A 17,918-nucleotide genomic window follows, 5' to 3' on the forward strand; every position below is an offset into this window, starting at 1 on the left:
GGACGGAGACAGGACGGATCGTAGCACGTGAGAGAGTGGATGCCCTCCATGCACTCGCCGCACGTTGCCGACCTCCCACGGAGCCGCTGGGATCACCTCCGCCTCACCGCATTGAGAGCGCTGTCTGCGCTGTCTCGTATGCCCTGCAGTGCTGGAACGGGAGGTCGGATCTCGGGCGGCAAGCCAGGGGGACACTGAAAGCGGAGTGGGCTGTGCATTGGGAGGATAGCACTCACCGCTCGCATCATCACCGCTCAAATGTCCACCCACATATGTGAGTATATGGAGCCAGCGGCAAGCTGGGCTCCGAAGGAATAAGCCTGCACCCTCCCCCCTCCCCCAGCGGACACAGGACGAGAGGTATTTTCCTTTTTTCTTACATTCTTTAAAAAACGAGGAATAAATGCTTAAAACTGTGCAGTAGAAGACTCGGAAGGATGGTAAGATGCAATCTCTGTGGACATAACGAGCTGGGAAATAATGCTAAGAGGGATGTACTTGATTGATCCATAAAGCTTTCCCTTTTCTTTTTGGTATCCCACATTTTGCTTGTCTTTACTCAGTACGATGGGACATGTCCTTCATGGGTGTGAAATACGGTCATTGGTTGTATTGAGGAAAAAAGCCTTGTAAGATCAGACTGTACACAGAACTCTTCACAATATTTGATCAGGAGGACCCAATAAACTGGGGGAGTGGAAACTTATGGGCGAACAGTTGCATGTCTAGGATGACCCTGACTAGAGGGGTTGACGGGGACCCTTTAACGGACAGACTGATCCTAACTGGCTAAACAGGACACAATACATCATAAGTGGAAAAAGTCAGTAAACAGGCAATACTACAACTCTTGCATAAATATTCGCTCTTAAAACCTGTATGTAGAAGGGCCTACCCCTCCGCTTTCTCTCTGCACCCTCCCTTTTTTTTTTTGGGGGGGTGTCCCTGGGAGCCCCACGGTCTGGACCCCCCTCCCCCCCCCCCTTTTTTGAAGGTCTCCTTGAAAGTCTCATACTACCTTAGGCATCTTAAAATTACACCCTTAGTAGATCTAGATAAATATACTCCTTGAAGTATATTGGGTGTCATTTTAAAACCACGGTTAAAACATTTGAAAAGGGGAGGAAAATTATTGGGGAAAAGAAAGGGGTAATATAAAAGAGAAAAATAAAAATCTTGAAAACCGATCTGAAAATTTATCCAGGATCACAAATACATTGGAACTTGGGTCAAAACCAGAAAATAAATTCAAACATTTAGGAGAGAGAGGGAAGAAGGAGGAAAAGAGAAAAACATTTTTTTTTCTTCCTTTTTTTTTTTTTTTTTTTGTTTGTTGTTTGTGTCATACCTAGACACCTTCCACCTCCCCCCGCCCTGCAGGCTATTCGGGTTATTACATCAATACCAAGCCCTGTTTTCCCTTTTTCTTTTGGGAAACGAAGGGTCAAGCTGGGGAAGAGAATCCGGAGGAAAGAACCCAACATGAGTAGAATGATAAGTAGATCAACAAAAGGTGGCCCCCCCACTACCCCAAGAAATACAACAGCTACTAGCTCAATAAGGCCCTTTGTGACTAGTGGAGAAAGCCCGCAGGCTCTCGGAGCTCAGGGGACAACAAAGCAACAACAAGGTAACAAAATAAAAAAGAATGAATATAAGAAGCCCCAGAGTGAAATTTCCGGAGAAACCTCCCTGGAATCAAGAGAGGAGGTGTCATTGGGTAGCGGACTGGAAAGTAGTAGGATAGACGCACAGTCCCCCTCAAAGGGAGAAATGGCAGAGATGTTGCTAAAGTTGGAAAACGCGATAAAGGGGGAAATACAGAACTTGCGGACAGATCTGGGCCACATGCTCGTCAGGATAAAATCAGCAGAGGAGCATATTGAGAAACAAGCCCAAGAATCAAACTTACTAAAAATTCAGATCGATCAGATTCAATCACAACAGAGGAGGCTTATCTTTTATAAATTAGAAGACCAGGAAAACAGAAACCGGAGACAAAATCTGAGGATAAAATCAATATCAGAGAAGAGGGGGGAGGACCTCAGGGTAATAATGCAGACGATATTTAACCCTGTACTGAAAAGAACAGTAGACAATCCCATCATGATTGAAAGGGTTCATCGTGTGGGAAATCCGAAAAGAACGCCATCTGAGCAAACAAGAGATGTTATAATAAGGTTTCGATTCTATGAAGATAAAGAAGAAATATGGAAAAAGTTGAGGGGGCAACCCCCGATAGTTTTCGAAGGGGCGGAAATCCGGATCTTCACCGATGTGGCCCCAGAAACCTTAGCGAGGAGATGGTTGTTAAAACCACTCCTAAAACAGATGATTGATCTAAACATTAAATACAACTGGGGATTCCCCGCGTGTTTAATTGGGACTAGAGAGGGAAGATCAGCGATTTTGAGATTCCCCGAGGACTTAAGCGAATTTTGCAGGAAATTGGACATTCCGATCCCTGACTTGCCGGGATGGGTGTAGGGGGGGGGTAAGAGAGAGGGAGGGGGTTTCCCTCTTCGAGTTTCCCCTCTCCTCTCCCTCTTTGCTCACCTGGTCCCGACTTAAACTACAACATGCCTCTCTGGGGCCCTCTCTGGAGTCCTCCTTGAGGACGTACCTCCCCTCTGGGTCTCCGAGGGGGGCACCGGGTGGATACGGGGAGGATGATTGCAACTAGTCCTCCACCTCCTCTTTCGAAAGGAAGGGGGGGGGGGTGGAAGAAAAATCCTAAACCTCACCCAGAGCAAACTGAACCAAGAAAGGGAAATTGGTTCAGAGGTCTTTAAAAGGCCAATTGGGAGGGCGGGAGGAGAGGGGGAGGTGGGACGGGATTAAAAGGGGGGGTGGGTGGGGGGAGGGAGGAGGGAGGGGTGAAGAGGGGGGAGGGATTGAGGGGGGAGGGGTGAGGAGGGGGGAGGGATTGAGGGGGGAGGGAAGATGCCCTGTCTCACCTGGACAACTAGACGAGAGCGTAAACTCTAGAAAGGAAAATTGCAGACCTAGATCGAGGAAAAAAAAAAAAAAAAAATGAGGATGCCAGTAATTAAATGCCTATCATACAATGTTAAGGGACTAAATAGCCCCGGCAAGAGACATAAGGTGTTGAAGGAACTGAAACATTATAGGGCAGATATCGCATTCCTACAAGAGACACATCTGACAATAGGATCAAACGTAAGGATGTACTCGCCAGACTTTCCCACATGGTATTATGGTGATACCATCTCCAAGAGGGCTAGAGGGGTCGCAATTGGGGTAGCCAAGGGTACTAGGTTTGTGCTTACAGATAGACTAACTGACCCAGAAGGGAGATTCCTCTTTTTGAGAGGAAAACTGGAGGAGGAAGACTATACCCTTGCAAACGTATATGCCCCCAACACCTCCCCAATGAAATACATACTGGGAATCTTAGGGAAATTAAAAGACTTCAGCAGGGGAAAGATAATATTAGGAGGAGACCTAAACTTCTGTATGGATCCAAAAGTGGATAAATCACACCGCACATTAGAAACCCAGGACACACAATTAAGAAAGGTCAAAGATAGCCTACATAGAAGTCAGTTAGTAGATACATGGAGGATTTTTAATCCTAATCAACGAGACTATACTTTTTACTCCCAAGTGCATGGTAGCTACTCTCGGATTGACCACTTATTCGTTGACCATAGGATGCTGGAGGAGGTGGTCGAGACGAGAATAGGGCCCATGACGATCTCCGATCACGCGCCCATTAGTATATCTATAAAAATCTCGGGCAATCAAAGGCCTTACCAAAGCTGGAGATTAAATGAGGAACTACTGATTGAGGAGAAAAGCGCAACAAGGATCAAAAAAGAATTAGAAGAATATTTTAAGATCAATGAAACTGAGGAAATCTCGGCGGCTACCCTATGGGATGCCCACAAGGCAGTAATAAGAGGGGCCCTGATCTCTGAAGGAGCAAGGAGAAAAAAGGAAGCGATTAGTAAAAAAGCTAAATTAATTGACGAGATCTTCAGCCTAGAACAAACACATAAAAAAGAAAGTAAGCAACGAGATGTATACCTAAACCTTGTTAACAAACGAAATAAACTCAAAGATCTCATGGATCAGGAAACAAGAAAAGAATTCAACTTAATAGCAAGGGAAAGATATAGGTGGGGAAATAAAACAAGCAAACATCTGGCTCGGATGGTTAAAAAAAAAAAATCAAGGAACTATATTGACAAAATCAAAAATGAAAAAGGAGAGGTTGCCCATACAACAAAAGAAATCGCCGAAACATTTAGATCATACTACGAAAAATTATACTCAGTAGAACAAAAGATCTGGCAGATAGGAGAGAAAGAAAATAAGATCACAACCTTTTTAAAAGAAGCAAGACTCCCAAAAATTAGCCAAGTCGACGCAGAGGGGATGGACAGGCCAATCACGGAGAATGAAATTAAGTTAGCAATAACAAACTCAGCCTCAGGTAAAAGCCCAGGCCCAGATGGCTTTACAGTAATGTACTACAAAAAATATAAAGAGATACTACTACCAAGGCTATGTAAGTACTTTAATGGCCTAGGGAAGGGGTATAAATTAAGTAAGGAGGCCTCAGAAGCAATTATCACTGTCATCCCGAAAGAAGGCAAAGATCTGAAAGGATGCTCGGGCTACCGGCCAATATCTTTGCTAAACACGGATATAAAACTGTTCGCAAGGATATTGGCCGGGAGAGTTAAGCAGGAAATGAATAAACTGGTGCATCCAGACCAGACGGGGTTCATCCAGGGGCGAGAGGGGAGAGACAACGGTGTTAGAACACTGTTGATTATTCGGAAAATGAGGACAAGTGGGTCCCCAGGTCTACTCCTGTCAATAGACGCAGAAAAAGCGTTTGACAGGGTAGACTGGGGACTCATGCTCTCTACTTTAAAGGAAATGGGGTTTGGCCAGGGGATGATGAACTGGGTGGCTGCCCTTTATCAGTCCCCTATGGCCAAAATTAAAATAAACGGCAGCTTCTCGCAAACATTTCAAATGAAAAATGGAACGCGGCAGGGGTGTCCATTGTCACCACTGCTGTTTGTGTTGTCAATGGAACCCCTGCTAGCCAAGATCCGTAACAGCCAACAAATAAAAGGGATCAAAATAGGAGAGGAGGAACATAAACTTGCAGCTTTTGCAGACGACGTCCTCTTCTATCTAACCGAACCCAAAACATCAATTCCAAACCTATTAAGCCTCTGCTATGAATATGGAGAAATTGCAAATTTCAAATTAAATATCACCAAAACGAAGATCATGAGCATAAACGTTAGTAAGATAGAAGAAAAATCCCTGAAAAAAAAACATCGCTTTGACTGGGTCAGTGAACTAAAATACCTTGGGATATGGTTAGCCAAATCAATTAAAAAGACCTACGCGATAAATTTTATCCCACTGCTAAATGAAATTAAGAAAGAGACAAAAAGGGTGGAAAACAGAGCAATATCATGGATAGGACGAATCAATTATTGCAAAATGGTTATTATGCCAAAGGTCCTATATAAATTCCAGATGATCCCCATAGCCCTCCCGAGAACCCTACTCTCAGCCCTTAACAAATTAATTATGAACTTCATATGGAAGAACAAGAAACATAGGATATCTTCCCATATTTTAATGCAACCAAAAAAAAAGGGAGGACTCGCCGTTCCGGATGTTAAGAGATACTATGACGCGGTTATACTGACAAGGGTGGTGGAGTGGGCCAGGGTCAACAAAGAAAAAAGGTGGGTAAGTTTAGAAAATGAATTATCACAGGTAAGATTAGATAAGATAATTTGGAACCCCCCCAAATTTAGGACACTGGACATAAATCTACACGAGATAACAAAAAAGGCACTGAAAACATGGGATATAGTATATATAAAAATGGAGAAAGAATATAACTCACCTCTCATAGCACTGAAAAATAACGATTTTTTTGCACCGGGTAAGACACAAGTGGGGGGGCATTGGATTAAAAAAGACACTGCACAATTAAGAGATATAATGAGCGAGGGTCACATTAGAACACTGCAGGAGTTAAAACTTAATAAAAATTTAATGGAAATCAATGAGTGGAGGTATCAGCAGCTAAACCATTTTATCCAAGGTCTCCCCCACCCTTTGAGGTCAGGAGACCAGTTGTCAGACTTGGAAAAAATATGTACCACGGAAAGATCCAAAGGTATTGTTTCAAAATTATATAGGATCCTACTGAAGATGGGGGAGCGGGGAATACCCCCATTCATTGAAAAATGGGAAAGGGAATTGGGCACACAGCGGGATAGGACCACAATAGAGAGAATGTTGGCTCTGACCCACTCCTCCGCGGTGGATAGCCGCACGGCTGAAATGTGCTTTAAATGCATTGCCGGTTGGTATATGACACCGGATAAACTAAAACAATTCAAAGAGGGGCAGACAGGGGACTGCTGGAGGGGTTGCAGTACACCAGGAAATATGGCACACCTATGGTGGGGATGCCCTAAGATTAAAAAGTACTGGGAGAAAATATTGGGATGCGTGGAGGAGATCACAAAGGAAAAGATAAAGATGGACCCATGGGTAGTTTTATTTCACGGGGGAGAAGAAGGCATAAAAAGGTACAGGGAATCACTGATACCGCACCTCCTGAACGCCGCCAAGAGATTAATCCCTAGAAGGTGGCAAGATCCAGATCCCCCTCTGATTTGGGAATGGATCGACGCGGTCGAAGAAACATATAAAATGGAAGAATTGAAAGAGGGTTTAGAGGGCAATAACATTTTATTAAGCACAAAATGGGAAAATTGGAGGATTTTCAAGAAAACTTGGAGTTACGCAGAAAAGCTAAGGGAAGAATTTTAAAACGCTCCCCTAGAAGAACATTAGAAAGATCTATAGGTCTGAAGAAAAGGTCTAAGGTGAGACAGGGGAGGGGGGGGGAGGGGTAGAGGAAAGGGGGGGTAAAAATTAGAAATGGTCAATTCTGTCCTTTTTTTTTTCTTTTTGGTATTTTTATTTGCTCTCTGCAAATGGAGGTACATATGGGTTTATATGGGTTTATATGTATATGTACGTGTTACAATAGCATATGAATAATATATAAAAAAAAAAAAAAAAAGGAAAAGTGAAATCAGAACATAAAAAAAAAATAATAAAAAAAAAAAATGAATAAGTAAATAAATATTAACCCATAAAAAAGAAAAGCGACACTAATGATGCAAAACCAAAATAGAGATGCAATGGGCCGGCACGTAGAACATGAGCATATATTAGCACTCTATGAGGTAGAGTCTGAAGTGAAAATAAAAAAAAAATAAAAAAAATAAAAAAAAAAAGAATACATTAAGGTAAAAAACCTTCTGCCTTTACAATCACTTGAAGAGCATTGCAGTAACCCATTTTAATTTCAAACATCCGGTCATGGCCAAGTAAGGTTCTGTTTGTTTGAAGTATTTAAACCCAATCACTAATGCCCCGTACACTCGATCGGTTTTCCTGTTGGAAAAAGTCTGATGAGAGCTTTTTATCGGTAATCCCGACCGTGTGCATGCTCCATCAGACCTTTTCCAACAGGAAAACTGCTGGAAAAAGATAGAGAGCAGGATCTCTTTTTTCCCCATCAGGAAAAAAACTGATGGGCTTGGAAGCATAGAACTCGGCTCATCGTAGTCTTTTACGTCACCGCGTTCTTGGCAGTCAAAAGTTCACCAAACTTTTGTGTGACCGTGTGTATGCAAGGCAGGCTTGAGCGGAATTCCATTGGAAAAAGATCCTTTTTTTTTTCCGATGGGCAAACCACTCATGTGTACGGGGCATCACTCTTATATATGCTATAAAATAGTAATGTATTATCAATATTTTAAAGCATATCTGCAGTTTTAATTTAAAAAGAAAAGCTCTACTTCCTTGTCTTCACCAAGTTCCATGTCTTCCTCTGATCCTGGCCACCACCAATCTTCTGGGTTGAATGATGTACTTAACCATTAAACCCAGGGTAAGCAACCCTCAGCACTCCAGCTGTTGCAGAACTATAAGTATTATGATGCATTGCAAGCCTCTGCCAGCCACAAGCATGACTCCCAGAGGCAGAAGCATGATGGGATTTGTAGCTTTTACCACAGAAGGAGTGCTGCGGACTGTGGTTGCCTACCCTGATCTAATTCACTTCCTGTGATCCCAGACTGTCAAGGACACATGCCCTGGGGGTGCATCATCATGCTGGTCTAGGCACACAGGATAAGGCTGACCAGAGAGAAAAGGATAGACCCTAGGATGTTAATTTTTAAATATGCAGCTGTCATTAAAATATTTCCCAGTGATGATCCCTGGGTCCTCTACAATTAAAAAAGGCATCTTGAGACATTGCTTGTTGGCTGTTCGTGTTGCCATCTCCTGTCATTGGAAACCAACCTCTCCTCTACATATCTTGGAGTGGTCCCAGGTACTCAACAGCATTATAGCAATTAAGACCATAGTAGCAGAGGACAGTATTGATCCAGACACGGTCCGCTCATCTTGGACCTGTTGGAGGGCAAGGGACTCAGATATATTCCGAGCCTGAAGCCTCGTACACACTACCGATTTTCCCAGCAGGAAAACTGCCAGGAGAGCTTTTGGCTGGGAAAACCGGACGTGTGAATGCTCCCTAGCAGTTTTCCCATCAGGAAAACAGCCGGGAATCCCAAATGGGAAAATAGAGAACCTACTCTCTATCTTCCCATCGGGATTCCCAGCGTTTTTCTTTTCCGCCAGATCTACTACGTTTCTATGGAAAACACTGCGAGGCAGTGCCAATGGAGCGTACACACACCCGGGATTCCCGGCCAAAGCTCCATGGCAGTTTTCCTGCCGGGTTCTTGGCTTTCCCCTCCGTTTTCTCTGACTTTTTACCGCCAAGAAACCCGAGCGTGTGTACAGGGCTTTAATCTCACAGTGAGTTGTCCTTCCCTCATTAGTCTTTATATTTCTTTTGCGCATCTCCAAAACTTGTAGAACTTTCACATCACCTTTTGTGTGTTCCAGTGACAGGGTAGACTCCCCCCCCCTTTTTTTTCTTTTTTTTCTCTGTTTTCTTTTACCTAAGAGACCTTTGGCCTTCATTTTTATCTGTATGGCCTTTAGGCCCTCAGCCGACATTAAACTGAATTGTCCTCATCATGTACTGTATATCCTTTTATACATTTGTTTTCTATATTATACAGAATTTAGCATTTTAGTCATCATCTTTTCTTACTTTGTACCTTATATTATTTTGAAATTCTTGAATAAAGACTTAGGCCCCATACACACGACCGAGTTTCTCGGCAGAATTCAGCCAGAAACTCGGTTCAGAGCTGAATTCCGCCGAGAAACCCGGCCGTGTGTACACTTTCGGCCGAGGAAGCCGACGAGGACCTCGGCGAGGAAATAGAGAACATGTTCTCTATTTCCTCGTTGTTCTATGGGAGAACTCGGCCCGCCGAGCTCCTCGGCGGCTCCAGGACTGAACACGCCGAGGAACTCGATGTGTTTGGCACGTCGAGTTCCTCGGCCGTGTGTACGGGGCCTTACAGTATTTGACCTAAAATAACACCTGGTGATCCTGCCAGGAAGGTGCTTTTTCAGGCACTTTCTCTTATACGGTGTCAACGTTATCAATAGTGTTAAAGGTAAAGCTGTAATGGTTTGGAATCAATTTCTTGGCAAGAATCTCTTGCTGCCCGAATGTACAGACACTCCTTTCAAAAGAAGCATGGTTCTTTTGGAAGGCAAGAACGCAGTGACGTAATCGCGTACAACGAGCATGCGCTCGTCACATTCGATGTCGTTGCTGCCATCTTGTTGCACCCTACCTATGCCTAGGAAACTACCGCGCATGCACGGGTTTCCACGGCGGCAGGTAAGTATACACACTCTCAGGTTTCCCGTCAGGAAAACACTGCCGAGAATCACGATGAGAAAATAGAGACCATGTTCTCTATTTTTCTCATCGAGATTTTATGCAGTTAAAGGGGAGGGGGTACCTTTACCTTTAACAGGAGGGGACATTTTGGGATGGGAGGTGGTAAGAGTAGTGATTTAGGGGAATTTGTGTAGGGGGGGGGGGGAATTGTGTTAGGAGGGGGGATTTAGGGGGAATTTGTGCTGGGAGGGGGAATTTGAAGTGGGAGGGGGTGGTACTAGAAGAGGTGAATTTTTTTTGGGGGGGGGGGCATTTGAGCTGGGGGTATTTCAGGGATGGGGGGGCAAAGATTTGTGCTGAGAGGTGGGATTTCCGAAGGGGGTGGATTTGTACTGGGAGGAGTGGGAATTTACCTTCTTACCTAACTGATATACAGTTATCATATGACCCAGCACCCAGCCTTTGTGTAGGGAAAAAGCAGGCGGAGATTCCAGTTCTGTGGTGCTGGTCACATGTTCAATATATATATAAAGAAAAAAAACAGCATTTGGAATACAGAGTAAAAACAACTAATTATTATCAACAAATTGTAAAATTGTCGTACAAATCTTTATTATTTTTTGGTAACAACTTCCTGCCGGCTGTTATCTGCCAGTCACAGGCTGTGTCACATACCTCTAGCCTGTGTCTTAGAATAACGGTGTGGTGAAGCCACCATTAATCAAGATGTAATATCCCACTCATAGGTGTGTGCAGCCTATTGCATTAGGGTGTGCACCCCAAAGCTCCAACATATATGCACTTGACATATTTACCAGCCTCTTCCCCGCTCTCCATCCTGAAACAATGGGATGAAGGGTGAGACAAGGGAGCACATGGGGGACCCGGGCAACAGAAGGAAGAGGAACAGGGAAAGGAGGGGTGGCATATATTAGTACTGATCCCCTATATTTTCCTTCTGTGACAGCTGAATGTTGACAAAAGGAAGAGGAGAAGCCTACTTTCAGCTGCTGCAGGAGGAAAAGACAAATCGGTTTCACTAAATTCCACCCCCGCAACCTCTCCTGTCCAGGTTCTGGGGGTCGGCAAGTTAGGATTGCGGTTTACCTGTCACCTGCCCACTATTGACAGGTTGCCAACCCCAGGATTAAGGTGTGCCCAGGCACGCATATGATCCCACTCCTATTATGTTTAGCTGGTTAGTGGGCATGAAGGAGGAGGGAGGGTGTGGGCTGTCATTTACCACTGTGTACTGTATATGCCCACATGTGTGACTCTATAGTCACATGGGCTGCTCATATGTGATTGGGTGGAAATGCTCAGAGTAGAAACTCACTGAAAACTGAGCATGTGTAGAGCTGCCAGCTCTGCTCTGCAAAGTTCCAAACTGCAGTGGGGACATGAACAGGAGGAGGAGACAGAGAACAACCGGATCCATCAGGTTTTTTGCAGAATACAGAAAACAAATAGTGACCGAGAGAGTATGAACAGCATGTAATACAGCATTTATTTATGTTTTTCAATAATGTGTGTTTATTGGGGTTGTAAAGGTTTGTTTTTTATTTTCTAAATAAATATTTAAGCTAGTGCATTGTTGGATCACTTACATTTTCCTTCAATTTCCCTTCTAAATGTTTTTTTTTCTTTGTCTGTATTTTTTACTTCCTGTTCCTCCTCAGTAAGCTGTTCAGTAAGCTGTTCTGGCTGACTTTTCACCGCTCGGATGATGGTGGAAAGCTTACTGAGGAGGAACAGGAAGTGAGTAATTCAGACAAAGAAAAAAAAACATTTAGAAGGGAAATCAAAGGAAAAGGTAAGTGAACCAACAATGCACTAGCTTAAAAGGAACCTATTTAGAAAATAAAAAACAAACCTTTACAACCCCTAAGTAAGCATGCAAATTAGAGCTTTTTTTTGTGGGGGGATTTTTGCTGACACCCAATGCTCATAAATCTTGGGGGGAGGGGCACAGTTTGGCATGTTCACCCAGGGCTCTAGATGACCTTGTCATGGCATTAGTTCAGTCATTTTGGCATTGCCGAAATAATTACACTGAGCTATACGTGCGCAGCTCAGTGTACTGTGCAAACAGGCAGGTAAGTAACTTTAATGCTGAGGAGATGTAGAATGTCTCTTCTGCATTAAAAATCTTGCTTATTTGCATTTTTTTTTTGTTTTTATTTAGGTCGAGTTCCCCTTTAAGTGTTTAACTCTACAAGAGGCGGAAGTACATTCCACTTCAATTTTGAGGATTACTTTAAAAAGGTGCACCTGAGCCAAAAACATTTACAGGAATGTTCCACCTATTTACACTTGTAACATTGTTTTGTCTCCAATTGATTGATGTGAAAAGCATAAGGGCATCATATCGTAAGTCAGATGGTAATTCCAATAAGACATCATGAGAGTAACAATGTGTTTCTTTATACAGGATGCATTATGTTTTGAATCTATTACTGCGAAATTACAATTTTCATTTTCTTGCACAATGGCTGCTTGTACTGTCCATGCTGAAATAATATCATCATTGGACAAAATCCAAAATAAATAAGTCCAGTTCAAGTTATTTTTTACAAGACATGCAACCAGTGTATTTATACAAGAGGTGTTTGGAAAGTGTATTCAGCTGGTGATAGAATAGTTGTTAAAAGTTCAGCTATTTATTTGTTTAGTAGGACCTGAGTCTTCTTATTTTCTCTTTTTCAGTCCCGGTGTAGATATATGTTTGTCACAGAATTAAATATAGCATTGTACAGTTAGTCATTTTGTTAATGTGTACTTTCAGTAAAAGCTCAGTTATGCATTTGCTTGGAATTACAATCATGGATCCTCTGCAGATCTACTTTGTTCAGACCCACTCCCTCAATAAATCCCAACTCAACTAAAAAAAAAATAAAAGTGTTCCTAAACCCAGGACCCTGCATCCACTATATCTGGTCTTCCACAGAACACAGAACATGGAAATGCAATTATTTTAGTAAATATAAACTGCCAAATACCTTTTCTGACAGTGCGGTACTCTCAGCTCATTGGCTGCAGCCACTGATCGAAAAAAACATTTCCAACATTCCCATCGGACAGGAGTCAATCATTAGAACTACTGTTTAGTGGGAGTGGCCATACATGGATCGAAATCCACAGGGCCATCTTTAATGTTGATTGGACCCTGGGCAAAATTTTTCTTGGGCCCCCCCCCCCCCATGTAATTTTGTTCTCCACCTGCTCTGAGACATACAATAAACATTAGCTAGACATTTAGCTAGATTCACAAAGAGTTAAGCCGGCGTATCAGTAGATACGCCGTCGTAACTCGGAATCTAAGCCGTCGTACATTGAGGTGTATTCTCAAATTGAGTTACACTTAAATGTAGCTAAGATACGACTGCCTGCGCCGTCGTATCTTAGCTGTCTAGTTCCGCCGGCCGCTAGTTGCGTGAACGCTGATTTACGCCTAGAATGCGTAAATCAGAAAAATACGCCGATTCACGAACGTACGCTTGCCCGTCGCAGTAAAGACACGCCGTTTACGTAAGGCATTTTCAGATGTAAAGTTAGTCGAACAAATAGCTGGCCTAGCCAATGTTAAGTATGGACGTCGTTCCCGTGTCAAATTTTAAATTTTTTACGTTGTTTGCGTAAGTCGTCCGTGAATGGGGCTGGACGTAATTTACGTTCACGTTGAAACCAATACGTCCTTGCGGCGTACTTTGGAGCAATGCACACTGGAATATGTCCACGGACGGCGCATGCGCCGTTCGTTAAAAGCGTCAATCACGTCAGGTCACTAATCATTTACATAAAACACGCCCCCCTGTTCCTCATTTGAATTAGGCGCGCTTACGCCAGCCCATTCACGCTACACCGCCGTAACTTAGGAGGCAAGTGCTTTGTGAATACAGCACTTGCCTCTCTGACTTACGGCGGCGTAGCCTAAATACGATACGCTACGCCAGGGCAAAATTACGCCGCCCTACCTGAATCCAGCTATTAAAATCAGTTTACTGTATCAGATCAGCAGTGATTGCGATTGGTTGCCAGAGGTTACAGTATATCATTACCACTTACTGACTGGTTGCTAGAGGTTACAGCACACATTACAGCTCACTGATTAGTTGTTAGAGGTTACAATTACAAGAACCAATCTCCCTGTATAGCTTTACATGAAGCAGCTGAAAGCCACTTCTCCTCCTTTCCCTCCCACAGCTTTCTGCTGCTTCATGTAGAGTCATACAGGGAAATCGGTGTTTGTAATTGCCCCCACAGCACTGATCACCCCCAACTGTCCATCAGATTCCCCCTGCTCTCTGGGCTCCCCTGTGCGTTCCCTGGCCTCCCTCATAACCCTGCAGTGCTTCCTGGGTTCCCTCCTCTCCTCTCCTGCCACCGGCTCCAGGGGATGTATCAGGATGGAGAGCAGGGAAGGGACCAGTAAATATGTCATTTACCGGCCCCTTTCTTGTCTGAATGAACAGAGTCAGTGATCCATACCGATCACTGATTCTGTTCATTCATAACTGAAGCATAGTAAACTGAGTTTACAATGCTTCAGTTTGTGAATGGACCAGAAACCTCTGTCTCCTGTTGATTCAGCTGCAGTGCAGCTAAGGATACAGATAAAGGGACTGGGGAATGCTTCCTCAGTCCCTTTCTCTGTCTTAAAAGGGAGACTTCAGGACCCCTGATATATCACCAAAGCCCCCCATTATTTTTATAAATAATAAAAAAAGTTAACTTGTAAAAAATAATAAACAAATAAAGTTGTAAAAAATAAAATAATAAAAATAAAAAAACGACTGACACCAACCACTGCTCTACTGATATCATCAACTGCCCCCTTCCCCCAAAAGCATAATGAAAAAAGAAAAACGAAATTGTAAAAAAATAATAAAAAAATAGAATTGTAAAAAAGATAAAAAAAATAAAGCAGTAAAAAAAACTACTGACACCATCCACTGCTCTACTGACAAAATCATTTTTGAAAATAAATAAATCTGACAGGGGAGTACAGAGAGATTGTCAGTTCCCAGTTATCAGGAACAGTAATCTCTCTGTACTCCCAGTCAGTCCACTCCCCCCACATTTAGAAACACCTCCCTAGGACACACTTAAAGTGTATAGTAAAGGTTAATTAAAAAAAAATAACAAACGTGTCATTCTTACCTCCACTGTGCAGTTCGTTTTGCAAAGAGTGACCCCATTCTTCCTCTTCTGGGGTCCCACGGCGGCTGTCTCGGCTGCTCCCCGCAAGAGCTAACCCCTCTGGAAAGCTCTCTCTTGAGGGGGTTACCTTACGGGCGTGCTCCCGTGTGATACACTCGGCGGCCATAGCCGCCAATTGTGTGAGTCGGCCCCGGCCTGCTGCGTCATTGATTTTATTGACAGCAGCGGAGTTATGGTTGCGCTGCTATCAATCATCCAATGAGGAGCCATTCGGAGATTGAGAGAACGATGCAGGATCACGTCCACGGAGATTCGGGGCTCTGGTAAGTAGAATGGGGGTTGGGGGGGGCGGTGAGTGCAAGCTGTTTTTTCACCTAAATGCATAGGATGCATTAAAGTGAAAAAACATGAAGCTTTACAACCCCTTTAACCCTTTGATTGCCCCCTAGTGTTAACCCCTTCCCTGCCAATATAATTTATACAGTAATCAGTTGCTATTTTTAGCTCTGATCACAGTATTAATGTCACTGGTCCCAAAAAAGTGTCGAAAGTGTTTGATCTGTCCACCGCAATGTCGCAGTCCTGCTAAAAATCGCTGATCACCGCCATTACTAGTAAAAAATTATAATAATAAAAATGCCATAAATCTATCCCCTATTTTGTAGATGCTATAACTTTTGCACAAACCAATCAATATACGCTTATTGCGATTTTTTTTACCAAAAATATGAATAGAAGAATACATTAACTGTTGAAGACATTTTTTTTTTACATTTTTGGGATATTTATTATAGCAACAAATATTGTTTTTTTTCAAAAATTTTTGGTCTTTTTTTGTTTATAGCGCAAAGAATAAAAACCGCAGAGGTGATCAAATACCACCAAAAGAAAGCTCTATTTGTGGAAAAAAAAGACACCAATTTTGTTTGGGTACAATGTCGCACATGCATGTAATTGTCAGTTAAAACGACGCAGTGCCGTATTGCAAAAAAAAGTGGTTAAGCTCGACCTGTCGGTTTCTATGTCTTCTGAACTAGTTCTGTTGGGGATCCATGATGATGCTCAGAGATCTCATCATAGCAAACTGCTGATGTCTTATTTACTATTCTATGCTAAAAAGGCCATTATTTGAAAATGGTCCTCCTCTGCTCCACCTACTCTGTCACCCTGGGAGGCTATGATTGATGCTGCGCTACCTCTTTACAAATTGACGTACATCAGTCGTGGTTGCCTCTGGAAATTTGTAAAGGTGTGGCAGCCGTGGACTTTCCAGTAGGGTGGGGTTTGTATACTTTTTGTACTTTTGCAATGCCTCCTGGACTTGTCTATCGCCTCTTTCCTTCCCTCCCCTCCATTCCTTCTATGTGCCTCCCCCTCCCTTCCCTTTCCAGGACCCCCTCAGAGGATATGCTACCCTTCCTATTGATATACATACAATATTCGGTATTATGGGATTCTATTGGAGCGGATTTCCCCTCCCTCCTTAAAATTGCTGGATGGTCTTATTTATTTCCCTTTATTTTACTATCAATTGCAACTGATGTAAATACTTGTACTTACGTACTACTATGTGAAGTTGTTTGTTTCAGTTTTTCTTTCTGTATTTTCTATTATTTTGTCCTTCAATAAAGCAAGTTTGATTGTTAAAAAGAAAAGAAAAAACTGAAAACCAAAACTATGATTTTGCAGCTTCCCAATCATTATGCCGCGTACACACGGTCATTTTTCGGCATTAAATAAAATTACATTTTTAAAAACGTCATTTAAAATGATGGTGTGTGGGCTTCACATCGTTTTCCGTCTTCTGAAAAACGTAAAAAATTTGAACATGCTTCAATTTTTTATGTCATTTTTGAAAATGTCGTTTTTTGTGTTGTAAAAAATGATCGTGTGTGGGCTAAAACGACGTTTTAACCACTTCCAGCCCAAGGACGTCATATGACGTCCTGGACTTTCAGTGGGGATATCTGAATGATGCCTGCAGCCACAGGCATCATTCAGATATTCATCTCTTCAGCTGGCGATTCTGTGCGCCATAAGAATGATCATAGTGGCGGGTCCGCCGCTTGATCGTTCTTATAGGCGGCGGGAGGGGATGCCCCCCCTCCCGCCGCCATCTGGTGCTTCTCCGGGCTCTCCTTTGCCATCGGAGACCCGGAGAAACGATCCGCCGGCGTCCGATGGAAACCATAGAGTACACTGGTGATGTTATGGCGATGTTATGACGTCACGCCTGGGTCCTGCAATGTAAACACAGCCGCAATCGCGGCTGAAAGCATTAGATCTGTGAATTTTTTTTCACGATCTAATGCTTTCCAGCCTGGAGGAGAGATGTGGGGTCTTATTGACCCCCGCATCTCTCCATAAAGAGTACCTGTCACAAACCATTCCTATTACAAGGGATGTTTACATTCCTTGTAATAGGAATAAAAGTGATCAAAAAAAAAAATGTAAAAAAAAGTGTAAAAATAAAAGAAATTGAGTAAAATAAAAAATAAAATAATAAACATTTTTTTTTTAAACGCCCCTATCCCCGGTAGCTCGCGCTCAGAAGCGAACACACACGTCCACATATGTAAACGCCGTTCAAACCACACATGTGAGGTATCGTCGCGTGCGTTAGAGCACCAGCAACAATTCTAGCACTAGACCTCCTCTGTAACTCTAAATTTGTAACTTGTAAAAAAAAATAAGCAATGCCTATGGAGATTTTTAAGTACTGACGTTTGGCGCCATTCCATGAGTGTGCGCAAATTTAAAGCGTGACATGTTAGGTATCTATTTACTCGGCGTAACTTCATCTTTCACATTATACAAAAAAATTGGGCTAACTTTACTGTTTTGTTATTTTTTAATTCACAAAACCGTTTTTCCCCCCCCCAAAAAAACGGTT

General features: G+C 42.9%; 1 protein-coding gene across 1 annotated transcript in view; it reads left to right on the forward strand.

Moving 5' to 3' along the window:
* SLC39A8 (solute carrier family 39 member 8) overlaps window positions 1-17,918 on the forward strand; it is an 81,103-nt gene that overhangs the window by 16,180 nt on the left and 47,005 nt on the right. The gene's annotated exons all lie outside the window — the stretch shown is intronic.

This window comes from Rana temporaria, chromosome 1 (genome assembly GCF_905171775.1).
Source record: "Rana temporaria chromosome 1, aRanTem1.1, whole genome shotgun sequence".
NCBI classification, from domain to species: domain Eukaryota; kingdom Metazoa; phylum Chordata; class Amphibia; order Anura; family Ranidae; genus Rana; species Rana temporaria.